The 13,688-nt window shown below is 44.5% G+C and overlaps 1 long non-coding RNA gene and 1 pseudogene across 1 annotated transcript; one reads left to right on the forward strand and one right to left on the reverse strand.

Annotated features, from left to right (window-relative positions):
• The first annotated feature begins 534 nt into the window (after nucleotides 1-534).
• Nucleotides 535-1,632, forward strand: LOC131280758 (uncharacterized). The gene is made up of 2 exons (XR_009188451.1): nucleotides 535-1,110; nucleotides 1,413-1,632. It is a non-coding gene; the product is annotated as an uncharacterized lncRNA (long non-coding RNA).
• Nucleotides 1,633-8,275: 6,643 nt separating this feature from the next.
• Nucleotides 8,276-13,217, reverse strand: LOC111760067 (protein BTG3-like; annotated as a pseudogene).
• Nucleotides 13,218-13,688: the final 471 nt, after the last annotated feature.

A 13,688-nucleotide genomic window follows, 5' to 3' on the forward strand; every position in this document is an offset into this window, starting at 1 on the left:
CGCATTCAATAACATCCTGCTCTATTGTTTCACCTGGTGGCAAGTGCATTATCTCAGCTCAGCTCCATCCATAGGCCGTTGATTTGGGCTTTTTTTCCCTCCAGTTTTAGAGATGAGGACACCAAGGCCCCAGCCTCCAGTTTTAGAGATGAGGACACCAAGGCCCCAGGGACTCCGTGACTGGCTTGGCACTGCACAGTATCCAACTGGAGACGGGATTCTCCTGGGCCCTCATCTCCTTTCAGCCACACCTGTGATTTCCAGCCAGGGGAGGTGTTGCCCCCAGCCCTCCCCTGGGGACACTTGGCAATGCCTGGAGGCATTTTGGGTTGTCACAACTTGGGCAGGGATTTGCTACTTGCTCCTAGAGGCTGAGGACTCTGCTAAACACCCTACAGTGCAACAGACGGCACCCCACAGGAAAGTATCCAGTCCCAAATGTCAAGCGTGCTAGGGATGACGCACCCTGCTCATCAGAGAGAAGTTCCAACCCCTGTGGTTGCAAGAAGCTCCTCTGCCCAGAGAGACAGGATTGGCCTCTCCCGCGTTGCTGCGGCAAGAGTTAAAACTGCTGTCTAGAATGGCCTTTGGCAATGGCTAAGGGTCCCCTCCAGAGTTTACTGCGGGACATGCAGTGCATCAGCCGGAGTTGATGTGTTTTGTAATTTATAGTCACAGGGCGCCTGTCTTCATTTAGCAGCAAGCCTGCTGGCAGCCGCCCTGCCCGGGAGGAAGCGAGTTCCACAGAGGCCCACAGTCCCCCCGCCAGCTGACAGCCCGAGGTATTTGGGGACAGCTGTTGCTCGGAGGCACCTGGGAAGAGGCCCGGACAGAGATGGCGTGAAGCATGCGGTCTCTCCTTCCGACCGGTCCATCAGCAGCAGCCCCTGCCAGAAGATGGCCTATTGAACATTTCCAGGAATAGCACTGCCAAGCCTGTCAACTGCTTTCTTGGAAATACACTCACTAAGGATGGCAGGACTCCAGCAGGGAGAGCAGAAAGCCCGGCCTGGACCACTTGGAAACGGTTGGGGCAGCGGCTGAGGGGAGCTGTCCTCGCTGGGCCCAGCCCTGCAGCCTTCCGAGCCCAGGCGGCTCCTGGAGTCCTTTGTAAGTGCTGAGTGGAGGGCAAACGGTGACCTTTCAGAAGGCGCAGGCCCGAGGCCCTGCCCGCTCGGGCCACAGGGGCAGCTGAGGCTGGCGAGGGACCTCAGCAGGGACCCAAGGCCGCGTGCTCTGGGGTGCGGTCGCAGGCTCTCCTCTTGTAAGCTTCACTCCTGAATAAAACCAAGGGAACACCAGAAAGGAAAAGTGTTTTCTCTCCTGCCGTCCCCAGGGAGGCAAAGATGCAAGGTTGGGAAAATAACAGCACCTTGTAATTCACGTCCTTTCCCCCAACCCTTCTCGCACAGAGGCTCGACATTCTGGGTGGAATCCAGCCCCTCTGGCCCTGAGCTACAGCCTTCCTGAGCCCTGGGAGGACCGGAGGTCCTGAGAAACCCAACTGCCTTCCCAGAAAGGCCCCTTGGGGGCTCCGGCCTCAGGTAAACCCGGGCACTGACTCTCTGCTGTCGCAGAAGGGGGATTTTGCTTCACCTCCTTTTGTAAATGATTAAAGAGTTACAAAGTCTATCATAGAGCATGTGTGGGGCCTCTTATTTCCCCCAAGACCCCCTGACTCACAGGGAAAACCCCGTTTGAGGCTCACACTGAGCTACAGTTAGTTGGGGTATGGGGCTGCCCGATCCAGTATAGGACGCCCCATTATATTTGAGTTTCAGGTAGACAATGACGATTGTTTTAGTATACGTATGCCCCACATACTATTCGTTGTTTAGCTAAAATTCAAATGTAGCTGGGCATCATGTGTTGTTATTTGTTAAACCTGACAACTCTATTTGGGGGATAAATCGACTTTGTTGTCAAATTAATACAGGGACTATCCATCTTTAACACACACAGAAGACTATGCTTTCTTTCTATAATCAGTTAAAAGAAGAGGGAGGAAGAGGGGCGAGGATAGCAATGAAGAGGGGGAGAGGGACTGATCAAGAGGAACGGGAGATAGGCACAGTGAAGGAGTTGAAGGAGATAAAGCAGGAGGTATGAGGAGAGAGAGAGAAAAGCAGGGACGTCCCGGAAGCCTGGGGTGTTTGATAAATGACGACTTCCATGGCGTGCGGCTTCGCTGGGAAATGCTGTTTGGTTGGCTAACCACCGTCCCCAGGTCGTCTTCTGCTCTTGGTTCTAGTCTGGTAAAACCCACAGTGGCCACTAGGGAGAAGCGCCTCTCCAGCCTCTGGTCAGCACCGAGGTCAGTATTACTGATGTGGGCTATGGGTGGAAGGCTCTGTGTCTCTTCAGAGATAACTAAGCTGTTTGACTTGTGAGTGTGGAATGGTAAGAGGCTGCAGTCCTGCCCTTAGGGACAATGGCAACAGGCTCCAGTCCCAGGAAATGTTTAACAATGCAAGGGCTATAAACTTTAAGTATTTAGGGGAAATGCAAAAAGTAAATATGCTAAAAGCTTATCTAGAATGTCTGGAGTCCATGCTAAAAGCTTACCTAAGATGTGGAAGATACATGCTAATTGAAGCCTATTGAGAACTGAAACAAAGGGACCATTTGGCCTTTCCTCTCTGTATAAAAGACGTTTGAAAATCTTGTTCGGGGCTCGGGATTCAAACTGAAAGCTCCCGAGTCCCGCCGGCTGTCAATAAACCATTTTTCCTTCTCAAAATCATTCCTGAGTCCTGGCCTCTCTATACTCAAATAATTGAACTTCTCTCAAATTCTACAACATTACCCAGCGGTCAGGCTGAAAACAAACCCAAGGCCCTACCCAGCCCCTGGACCCAAGGGCCACCCCCTGCCCCTGCCCCATTGCTGTCCCATTATGGATTTTCAGCACATTCGAATATAAACAATGAAATGGAGCAGGTTGTGAAGACTCTATGGAACTTTCTTCTGTTTCAGGGTCAATGTGATGAGGAGCAAGGCCCACAGCAGGGACCCTAGAGATTTCTTGAATCATTAACAGTCCGTATCTCTGACCCACAGCTGGGAAGCCAGGTTGGCCTAAACCCAACACTGTGGCCTGCTTCCAGAATGAGAGAGCTGGGCCTCCAAAGTCCGAGCCTGTGGTGGTGTGGGGGTGGGAGGAACGGGGGCCCTGCCTAGGCACCCACCTTCAGGTTTATATCCTGAGAGGCTGATCACCTGGGCTGCTCTACTCTGTGTGGACCTCAGGGCCAGGGAGCAGGTCTGCCTTGCCAAACAGGAAGAGACACAAGATGTCCCACCCTGCTGTGATCCTATTTCAGACACCTGGGGATGTTCACAGAGTCGCCTGGGATGTTATCATTACAAAAGCTGCATTTACTAAGCTACTCAGCAGTTTCTGTCCTGCCTCTTGCAATGGAGAGTTTATATTTGTGCAGATAACACAGGGATGGGCTCCAGGGACAGATGGGCAAGCTCGCCTCAACCATGGGCCCCAGTGCGGCCTTTACGCAGACCCCCTCTTCTCCCCCCCACCCCCCACTGCGGCTGCTGCCATTACATCTGCTGCTGCTGGCACCATCACCATCACCGATCTGGGCCCAGGTCCCAGCCATGGCTGCACCCTTGGAGTCTCACAGTGCCCTGTACAGCCCCAGGTGTGCACACTATCCACTGCCCATCATGCTTGTGGGCCTGAACCTGAGCGTGCACATGTTCCCTCCTGGTGTATCTCCTCCGCTCACACGCATGCCCCATTGTCCATCTGCCTTCACTTACATAACACAAGTTCAGAGTTAACATTAAGAACTTGAAGATGGTGACAGTAGAGCATTGGACCAAGTAAGAGTCCCTTCTCGGCCTGGGCCCTGTGTGACTGCACAGGTTACACACCCATGAAGCTGGTTGTGCTCGTGGACTAGGTGACTTTCCCCAAGGTGGCAGTTTGAAATTATTTTATGAATTCCCAAAAGAGAAAGATTATGTTTGTGATGTAATCCATTCCTATGGGTATGAGACCCTTTCAATTGGACTACATCAGTGAGGCATGATTTGGGTTGAGTCTCTGCCCTTTTGCTGAGTCTAATAAAATGAAGACAGAGAGAGAGACACAGACAGGAAAAGGAAGTCATATTTGATCCTGCCATGTAGGAGAAGACTCTAGTTTTGCCCACAGCTGGGCTGCAAGGAGAGAAGCTCTTGAGAGGCTCAAAGAGCTGATGCCCAAGAGGAGATGAGCCATATTCCTAAAAGCTTGTAGCTGAACTCAGGAAGAATGTGGAACAGCCAAGACTGATAGAGGAGGCCCGGGGAAAGAGATAAACCCTATGCCTGGTTGCCCTCAGCTGAGCTCAAACCTCAGCAGAGATCGGTGGCCATCTTGCTTCAACACATGGCTGCTGACTTTGGTGAGAAGACACCTCTTATGGTGCTTTGAGTCGGACTTTTCATGGCCTTGGAACTCTAAGCTTTTACCCCAAATTAATCCCCTTTATAAAGCCAACCCATTTCTGGTACTTTGCATCAGCAGCCCGTCATCAAACTAAAACACCCAGCTTTACCCAGGGAGCATCCTTTACTATTCTCAGACACTGAATTGTCCTAAGTTATTTAATACCTGTTTATCCCACTAGACTAGAGGAGCAAACTATAGCCCACAGTCTAAATCTAATCTGCTGCCTGTTTCCACAAATAAAGTTTTATTGGAACATATCCACACCTATTTGTTTACATATTGTCTATGGCTACTTTTACACTATAATGGCAGAGTTGAGGAGTTGTGACATGGACCATTTGACTTGCAAAGCCTAGAAGGTTTCCTATCTGGCCTCTTTATACAAAAGGTTTGTTGGCACCCGCACTAGATTGTAAGATCCCTGAAGATAGGAATCATGTAAGTCTAGTTCACTTTTGTGTTCCCAGTGCCTAGAGCAGTGCCTGCCATATAGAAAATTCTCAGTCAACACTTGTCAAAAGAAATAAGAAAGGAAAAAAATGAATATATGAAGAGGGCAGGGTTTTGTTGTGTGCTTTTTTGGTAACTTTTAATTTTGACAATTTTTCAGACTTAAAGGAGAGTTACAAAAATATACAAACCCCATACAAAGAACTCCCATCTACTCCTACCCATCCCATCCCCCATACACCCAGATCTACCAATTTTAACATTTTGCCATATTTGCCATATCATCTATCTATCTGTCTATCTGTCTATCTATCTACCTATCTTTCTATCATATAGCTAATCTATCTATGCATATGCATCCATTGTCTGAACACTTGAGTATAGGGTGAATTCATCATGTTCCTTGAACTTAATACTGCCATGTACATTTCTTAGGAACAAGGATTTTCACTTATGTAACACCTTAAGTGCTGTTACCAAGTTCAAGAAATTTAACATTAATGTAAAGCTTATAATCTATTTTCCAATTTTTTCTTATGTCCCAATAACATCCCTTTGAATCTTTTCTCCTCCCTTCCAAGAGCCCATCCAGGGTCATGTACTGCATTTAATTGTCATTGTCTCTTTAGTTGCTTGCTTCTTTCTTTCTCTCTCTTTTTCTTTCCTTCCTTCTTTTCTTTCTTTCATTCATTCTTTTGTTTTCTTTCTCTCTCTCTTTCTTTCTTCCTTTCTTTTTTAATTATGAGAACATATACACAATACAAACTTTCCCATCTCAACCACTCCCAGTCACACAATTCAATGGGATTCACCACATTCACAATATTGCCCTATGCTTACCACCTTCCGTTACTAAAACTGTCCTCCTATCTTCTCATACATAAACCCTATACTCATTATGCATTAGCTCCTCATCTCCCCTGCCTCCCAACCCTGGCAACCATACTCTAATTTCTGCCTCTATAAAATTGAATATTTTCTGATATTTTCTTTGTAGTTACCTTGGCGCTTAAATTTACCATCCTAGATCTAAAACTGTCTCATTTTTTTTGGTACCAACTTAACATCAACAGTATACACAAGCTCTGTTTGTATACCCCTCCATCACTCCACCTTTATGTAGTTCTTGTCACAAATTACATGTCCAAAACCACTAATTTATCATTATATTTTATGCATTTGCCTTTTAGATCTTGAAGAAAGTAAAAAGTGGAGGTACAAACCAAAATTACAATAATAATGGTATTTATATTTACCCACATTTTTACTCCCACTGGAGGTCTTGATTTCTTCATGCAGCTTCAATTTGTTGTCTCTTGTCCTTTCCTTTCAACCTACAAAAGTCTCTTTGGTATCTCTTGTAGGTCTGGTCTACTTGTGATGAACTCCCACAGCTTTTGTTTTATATGAGAATGTCTTAATCTCTTGCTTATTTTTGAAAGAGTTTTGCAAGATTCAGAATACTTGGTTGACAATTTTTTGCTTTCAAGTACTTAATGTTATCCTACTGTCTTCTTGCCTCCATGGTTTCTGATGAGAAATTGGCACTGAATTTTACAGAGGCTCCCTTATAAGTGACTCATTGTTTCTGTCTTGTGACTTTCAGAATTCTCTCTTTATCTTTGGCATTTGACAGTTTCATTATAATATGCTGTGGCATGGGTCTAGTTGAGTTTAACCTGTTTGTAATTCATTTGGAGCATCTTGGATGTGTATTTCATATCTTTCACTAAATTTGAGAAATTTTCAGCCATTATTTCTTTAAATATTCTCTCTGCCTCTTTCTTTCTTCTCCTTCTGGGATTCCCGCAATCTGTATATAGTAAGCTTGATGGTGTACCACAGGTTCCTCAGGCTCTGTTCACTTTTTCTTCATTCTTTCTTCTTTCTGCTCCTCAGACTGTATGATTTCAATTGTTTTATCTTCAAGGTCTCTGATTCTTTCTTATGCCAGCTTCAATCTGCTAATGAATTACTCTAAGGAATTTTGAATTTGTATTACTGTGGTCTTCAGTTCTGTTTCCTTTTCATAATTTCCACTCTCTATATATATTCTTTTTGTGCCCATCTATCATTTCCTGATTTCCTTAGATTCTTTGTCCATATTGTCCCTTAGCTCTTTGAGAATTTTTAGGATCATTTTTTAAGGTCTTTGTCTGACATGTCCTGAATTTTGTCCTCTTTTTTGATGGTTTCTTTTTTCTTTTCTTTTGTATTTTTTAGGATGGACTAGGGATTGAACCTGGGACCTCATACATGTGAAGCAGGAGTTCAACCACTGAGCTATACCTGCTCCTTCACTGATGGTTTCTAATACTTCAATTTTCTCCTTGCCTGGACCATCACTTCCTGTTTCTTTGAATTGTCTGTTCCTCAAACTTATATCCAGCTAGTGTTTTCCTTGAATGCTAGGAGCTAATAACAACACCAAAAAAAAAGGGGGGGGGGGGAGGGGAAGAAGAAGGAAAAATGAAAACACCTTTTCCAGACTTTGCAAATTAACCTGTGCAAATGCTCTCCTTCAGTGCTCATCCATATAATCAGTTTAGACAATAGATCCAGGACAAAGCATAAGGGCCTCCCTGAACCTTGCTGCCCATGTGTCTTACCTTATCTTGTCTTGGGCATGTACTTGTGACCCTAGGAATTCCCCTGTTTATAGTTCCAAGTGTTCTAACTCTTTCCTAGGAGAGTTTCCTCAAGAGCCCAGGCACTACACAGCCAGCAATCCCTTGCCCCAGGCAGCACAACTTGACTGCTCTCCCACAGCAGTCTGTAAGAGAGTTCCATGAGCTGCCTTCTACACACAGGGCAAGTTCTGAAACAGTGAATCCCTCAGGCCACTACCAGATAAATTGTGTCAGATATATGTGCTCCTAGTATGTGAATGAGGGTTATTATGTTCCCTCAGGATTTGGGACCAGCCAGGACATGAGGAAACCCTACTGTTTTTTATTTTGTTTTTTGCCTCAAATTATTTTTTATTTGCAATTACATGATTTCACCCACTTCTTTTTTAAAAAATGACATAAAATAGATTTCCTTGTATATAAATAACATACACTTCATAAAGTAAATGTGTAAAGGTACTAGAACAGATCATCTATTCTTACTGTTCTGTATCCAGCAAAGTTGATGGCACAAAATATAAATACTCAAGTCCAATTTTTAAAAAATGGCTTTAATAAAGTTTCTCAAACCACATCAATATAACTAAAGTACAAGAAAGATTATTCTCAGTAACTTCTCTCTAAAAATAAGTTTGACAGTTGGGTCCATCTAACTTTACTACTATGTATATGAACTTTTCACTTTTAACATGTAGTCAGGCTTGCATTCTACCTATTTCTCAACATGACACCAAGAGATTCAAAAGGTGCTAGTGAGGTGCGACATGTGAGAATTAATCCAGTGATTCCGGTCACAGTGCATTCCAAGAGGAGGTACCCATGTCACTGGAATTGGGCAATAGGGTTTATTCTTTCTTCCTTGACTTGGACGACCAAATGGGACAGAAGGAGAGTAGTGATTCTTAGAAGAGGTAGGAATATCAGTTCCGAAATCTGGCCTACGGGGATGTTGGTTGCAGCCACAGAATTGGGTTTCATCTCCTTACTAGCTCTTCATCTGTGTAAGAGGGTCTAGGACCATAATCAGAGGCTACCTGATCAATGCCCCTGCTAATTTTCTTGGAGCTCTCATCCTTTTCAAAGCTGACCACAGTGAATGCATTGTTTTTCTCTCCATGCTGACAGCACACCTCATGTGGGTCCACCCAAAGAGTGAGCCCTTTGGCAAGCCCAAGTCACTGTATAAGATGCAGCTGTTCTCACAGCCTTTTTTTTTTTTTATGGTTTATTTTTATTTATTTATCCCTGCCCCCATTTGTTTCTCGTTTGTTTGTTTTTTGTGTTTGTGTGTGTGCTCACCGTCTGTTCTCTATGTCTGTTCATTGTGTGTTCATCTTCCTTTTTTAGGAGGCATTGGGAGCTAAACCCAGGACCTTCCAGTGAGAGGGAGGCGCCCAATCACTTGAGCCACTTCCACTCCTGCTTGTTGTGTCTCTCATTGTGTTTCCTCATTGTTTCTCTTCATCGTGTCATTTTGTTGCATCATCTAGTTGTGCCAGCCTGTCATGTCAGCTCTCTGTCTTGCTCTTCTTCTTTAGGAGGCACTGGAACCAAATCCAGGACCTCCCATGTGGTAGGTGGGCACCCAACTGTTTGAGCCACATCCTCTTCCCTCTCACAGGCTTTTAGGGCATCAGGATCAGCTCTCTGAAACCTACCGACAGAATGAAACTGAAAGCCTGTCTTTTTTAATGGCTTTTTGGAATATCAGTGATTTTTATATTTTTCTTGAAGTATTAGAGTCAATTTCTCAGCAAACCTTTCAACTGCCTCTCTAACTTATCATGTGAAAAAGAAGAGAGCAGCAGCAATTTTGGTCTCATCTTTCTAGCGGCTGCTGCTTTGGGATGGTAAACTAGGCAGCCCCCATGGTCTCTCGGCCAGGAACCAAGGGCTCTGGCTCCATGGGCCCGAGCCTGGTGGCAGGCAGCCCGATGAACCTTCTCCAACACGTGCTGCTCCCACGACCCTACTGCTTTTAAATAGACTTTTTCTTGATTCAGTGCTTGCCCCATTACTGCAGTCCTTTAGCTGTTTTCTGGAGCTTTGGGAAAGATGTTTCTGCCAGTTCTTGCTGGCTGTTCATGTAATTTTATGTTTGACTCCATGTTTTTGTTTTCAAATTAAAACTACTTACCACTGTGAAATTGATGCTTCAGGAAAATGAAAGGTGTTTGTCTTGTGGCTTGTCATACTCTCGGGCACACTGCCGTACACCTCAGTCTGGAGAAGCACAGACAGAGGATATTTTTGTATATCATTCATCATTCAGTAAATATTTTTTGATCAAAGCACAGAACCAGGCATTATGACAGGGATGATAAGGATTCAAAATTGTGTCTTGCTCCCAAGGAGCCTATAGATCAAAGAAGAAAACATTTGCAAATATAGAAATATGCAAGTATATGCATATTTTGTATATGGTTACATATGTGTGTGTATATATATGTACGTGCATACACATACACAAATATTTAACTGAATGATGAAAAGCGTTAAGTGGAGAAAGAAATTTCTGGATCGAGTGCTATAGGATTTCAGAGCCAGGACAATTGCTTTTGGCTACAAAATCAGAAGATCCTTGCATTCATTCTCCTGATTTGTCTCAGATCCAATCCCCGAACTTCTTCTGCTTTGCTCTTCACCACAAGGGCCTGACCCCTTAAAACTGGCCCTTTTCTCTGCTACTCTGCCAACTGGCTCCAGGCTCGGTGCCTTCAGTGGGAACCATGAAGAAAGACTGAAGTGCTAGAGGAAGTGAGGAGTCAGAGCATTTCTCCTCTCTCTCTGAACCTCAGTTTTCTCAAATGTAAAATAGAAAAACAATAGTATCTTTGCAGGATTTTTATGAGATTACATGAGATAAGACATGCACAATGCTTAGCACAGTACCTGATATATGTAACAAACATTCAGAGACTATAGCAGTTATTACTTTTAGCCTTGCCCTGTACGTGAAAAAGAGTGCAGTGGTCAATTAGCGATGTCTGCCAAGAGTGAAGGGTGGGAGAGTAGTGCTATGTGATTTATTGAAGCTGCCCTGATTTACTGAAGCTGCACTGTGGAGAGAGAATTGATAGGACCTGGAAAATTGATTAATAGATTCCAGCAAGGGATTGGGAGAAATAAAAAACCAGAGTGAGTGGAGGATGGTGATATCAAAAGCTGACACAATCAACACATGAAAAAGTAGGTTCTGGAGAGATGATCATTAATTCATTTTTGAACATGGTGGCATGCTCTTTCTGCTTGCCAAAAACAAAACAAAATAGTGATACACTCAGGACAAATCAGGAGGTGAGGGTGTTTGAGATGTGCAGTGAGTTAGCAAAGAAAAACACATTCACCCCTCGTGGAGAATTGGAAAGGCATCCAGAAAGCCACAGCAACTCCAGCTGAAGAGGAGAAAGTATTGTTCTCTTGTTCTCTACTTAACAATTCTGCCCTACTCACAGCTCCCTCTGTTTCTGCTTCTCTCTTTCAAGTTTTCTTCTTCCTTCCTCTTCTTCTGTACCTTGGATTCAAGATTACAAGGATATTATTTGATAGTCTGGATATTTACCATCCAACATGAAGCTCAGCCAAGTTCTCAGGGGAGGCCACCCCCCAATCTCCTTAGGTCTGGTCCATATGGAACATGTCTGACTCAGAATAGCAGCCGTGGCCAGGATAACAGAGTCACGTGATGCAAAGTGGCGAGGCTACCATTCTCAAAAGGAGCTGTTTAACAGCAGGTTTCATGGCCAGTCTTGAGTAGATGTAGTAAGTTGGAGATGTGAGTGAGATTTCCACAAAGCTGAAAAGACAGAATTGGTCATGATTGAGAAGGCATTGAGGATACCTAATTTACTTCTGATATTACACAGAATATGAATGTGTATAGATAAGATTGAAATCTATCCAAGGTTTAGGCCAAAGAAGCCAGAAATTATATAAGAAAAGGTTGTTCTTTGAATGGGACCCAGAAATTTAGATGATATGCAGAGGAAGGGATTTTACTCATTATTTTATAATTTAAGACGTTACTAATTTCCCAGAGGAACAACTTTTCAATTGGCTAGGAGGGTGGGTGTGGTGAGGTTAGGGTTTCCTCGCTGTTTTGAGAGTAAAGTATCCTACAGCTCAGGAATACAAACGCAACAGCCCAAGTCTTTGTGATTCTTCCCAGAACTCTTCACAGCCAAGACATCCATCCCAGCCTGGAACTTGAGGGGCCAGAACTTGTAACACACTTATTCCATGGATAAGCTGATACTAACTCACTCTTACTTGTTTCTTTAAAAACAAAGAGGGAAGAAAAGAAAAACAAAAGAGGGAAGGGAGGGAAGGGGGGGGGGAAGGAAGGAGGAAAAGAGAAAAGAACCAAGGTTCTTTGAAAATCTATTAATGATGAAGACAGATGGAGTGGTACCGGGGTAGGGTGGACACTTGCTCTTAAAAGTCCGGTTGAGGACAAACATGACAACTCCTTATGCAGCTCTATCTGTGTTAAAAGAGGATTATTCTTTTCTTAGAGTAGTTTAAATTAAAAATAATGAATTTCACAGACACTACTGAAGAAGTGGAGACATTTTAAGGGAAAAAAAGCTAATACCTCACCCTCTAACCAGACTTTATTATATATGTGCTTTCGTACTTCTTATTTATGTGTATATTAGTCAGCCCCAAAGGGGTACTGATGCAAAATACCTGAAATGGGTTGGTTTTCATAAAGGGTATTTATTTGGGGTAGAAGCTTACAGTCACAAGGCCCTAAAGAGTCCAACCCACAGTACCACAAGAGGCACTTTCTCATCCAGAGTCTGTTGCCACATGCTGATGCAAGATGGTGGGTTCAGTCTTCCTCCTCCTCCCAAGGCTCAGTGGTCCCGGCTTCTTCCAATCTCAGCCACAGTCCTGTCTCTCCTGTCTCTCCCCGGGGGCTTGTTTTTCTCCAGGCTCAGCTGCTCTGGTGTCTCCACAATGTCAGCTGTAAACTGTCAGGCGAACAGCTCATCTCTCTTCCCAGGACCTCTGCCACGTCTCTTTTCCCTCAAGTATCTGCTTTTCTGTGTACTTACTTCCCGGGCTCCTGGATAAAAACTCCAACTGTCTCCTCTGCCATGTCATTCTCTCTGTGACACCCCACCAAGGGGGCAGGGGCTCGATGTCCTACTGACGTGGCCCAGTCAAAGCCCTAGTCATAATTTAATCAAGTAAAAATGAAACCTCTGAATTCAACACAATCTAAGGGTATCACTAGCCCAAAGGAACAGACCAGTCTACAAACATAATGAGTATTTCTTTTTGGAATTCATCAATAATATCCAACTGCCACAAGGTGCATATGTAATTTTTATATATTAATAATTGTCGTTAGAGGCACTTGGGCTGCCACACAGACCTCCTGGGTTTTGAATGCTGACCCTACCGCTTGGTGTCTGCATGGCAGGGCAAGTTACTTAAATGCCCTGCACCTCAGTTTTTTCATCGTCAAGTAGGGATAATAATAGAACCTACCTGAGGATTTAAGGAGAAAACATCTACAGAGTACCCAGTTGAGTACCTGGCTCACTCAGCCAACTCTCACTGTGAGGATTACCCATCACTAGAAGACGTGATCCAGGCTGGCTGAGGCAGAAGAGTTTGGCAGTTGAAGTCTGTGTCTGTCGCTGAACTTCTTCCCTTTCCCACGGTGTCATTATCCAGCATCTCCTTCCTCCAGCTGCCCCAGCTCACAACCAATCCAAGACAAAAGAAGAAACACACACAACGAACATTAGGTGAGTATCCGATATGGGCGGGAAGCACCCAGACCAGAGCCTAGGACCTGGGAAAAACCGCTAGGATGCTTACCCACCCCTCAGAAAGGTTTCTGTGCTCCAGGACCAAGCCGAGCCCTTTATAATCGGAACCCACACCCAACAACGTGGTCACTGTGTTCTTCATATGTTTGAAGAATCTGTTTCTCAGGAAGGTTTAAAAAGCTTAGGAGGTCTCACACTCTCCTTTGTGTTCAGACTCACTGAAATCTTGACCCATTGCTTTGGGAAGGGGCAAGGGAAGGAGGTTTCATGATTAGGGGAGGATGGGGGAAGAGAGGCAGGAGGCAAGCATGAGGAATACTTGTTTACTTTTCCTGTTCTGCCAGAGCCTTGGCCTGCATATTCAAA

The sequence above is a fragment of the Dasypus novemcinctus genome, chromosome 12, assembly GCF_030445035.2.
Source record: "Dasypus novemcinctus isolate mDasNov1 chromosome 12, mDasNov1.1.hap2, whole genome shotgun sequence".
NCBI lineage: Eukaryota > Metazoa > Chordata > Mammalia > Cingulata > Dasypodidae > Dasypus > Dasypus novemcinctus.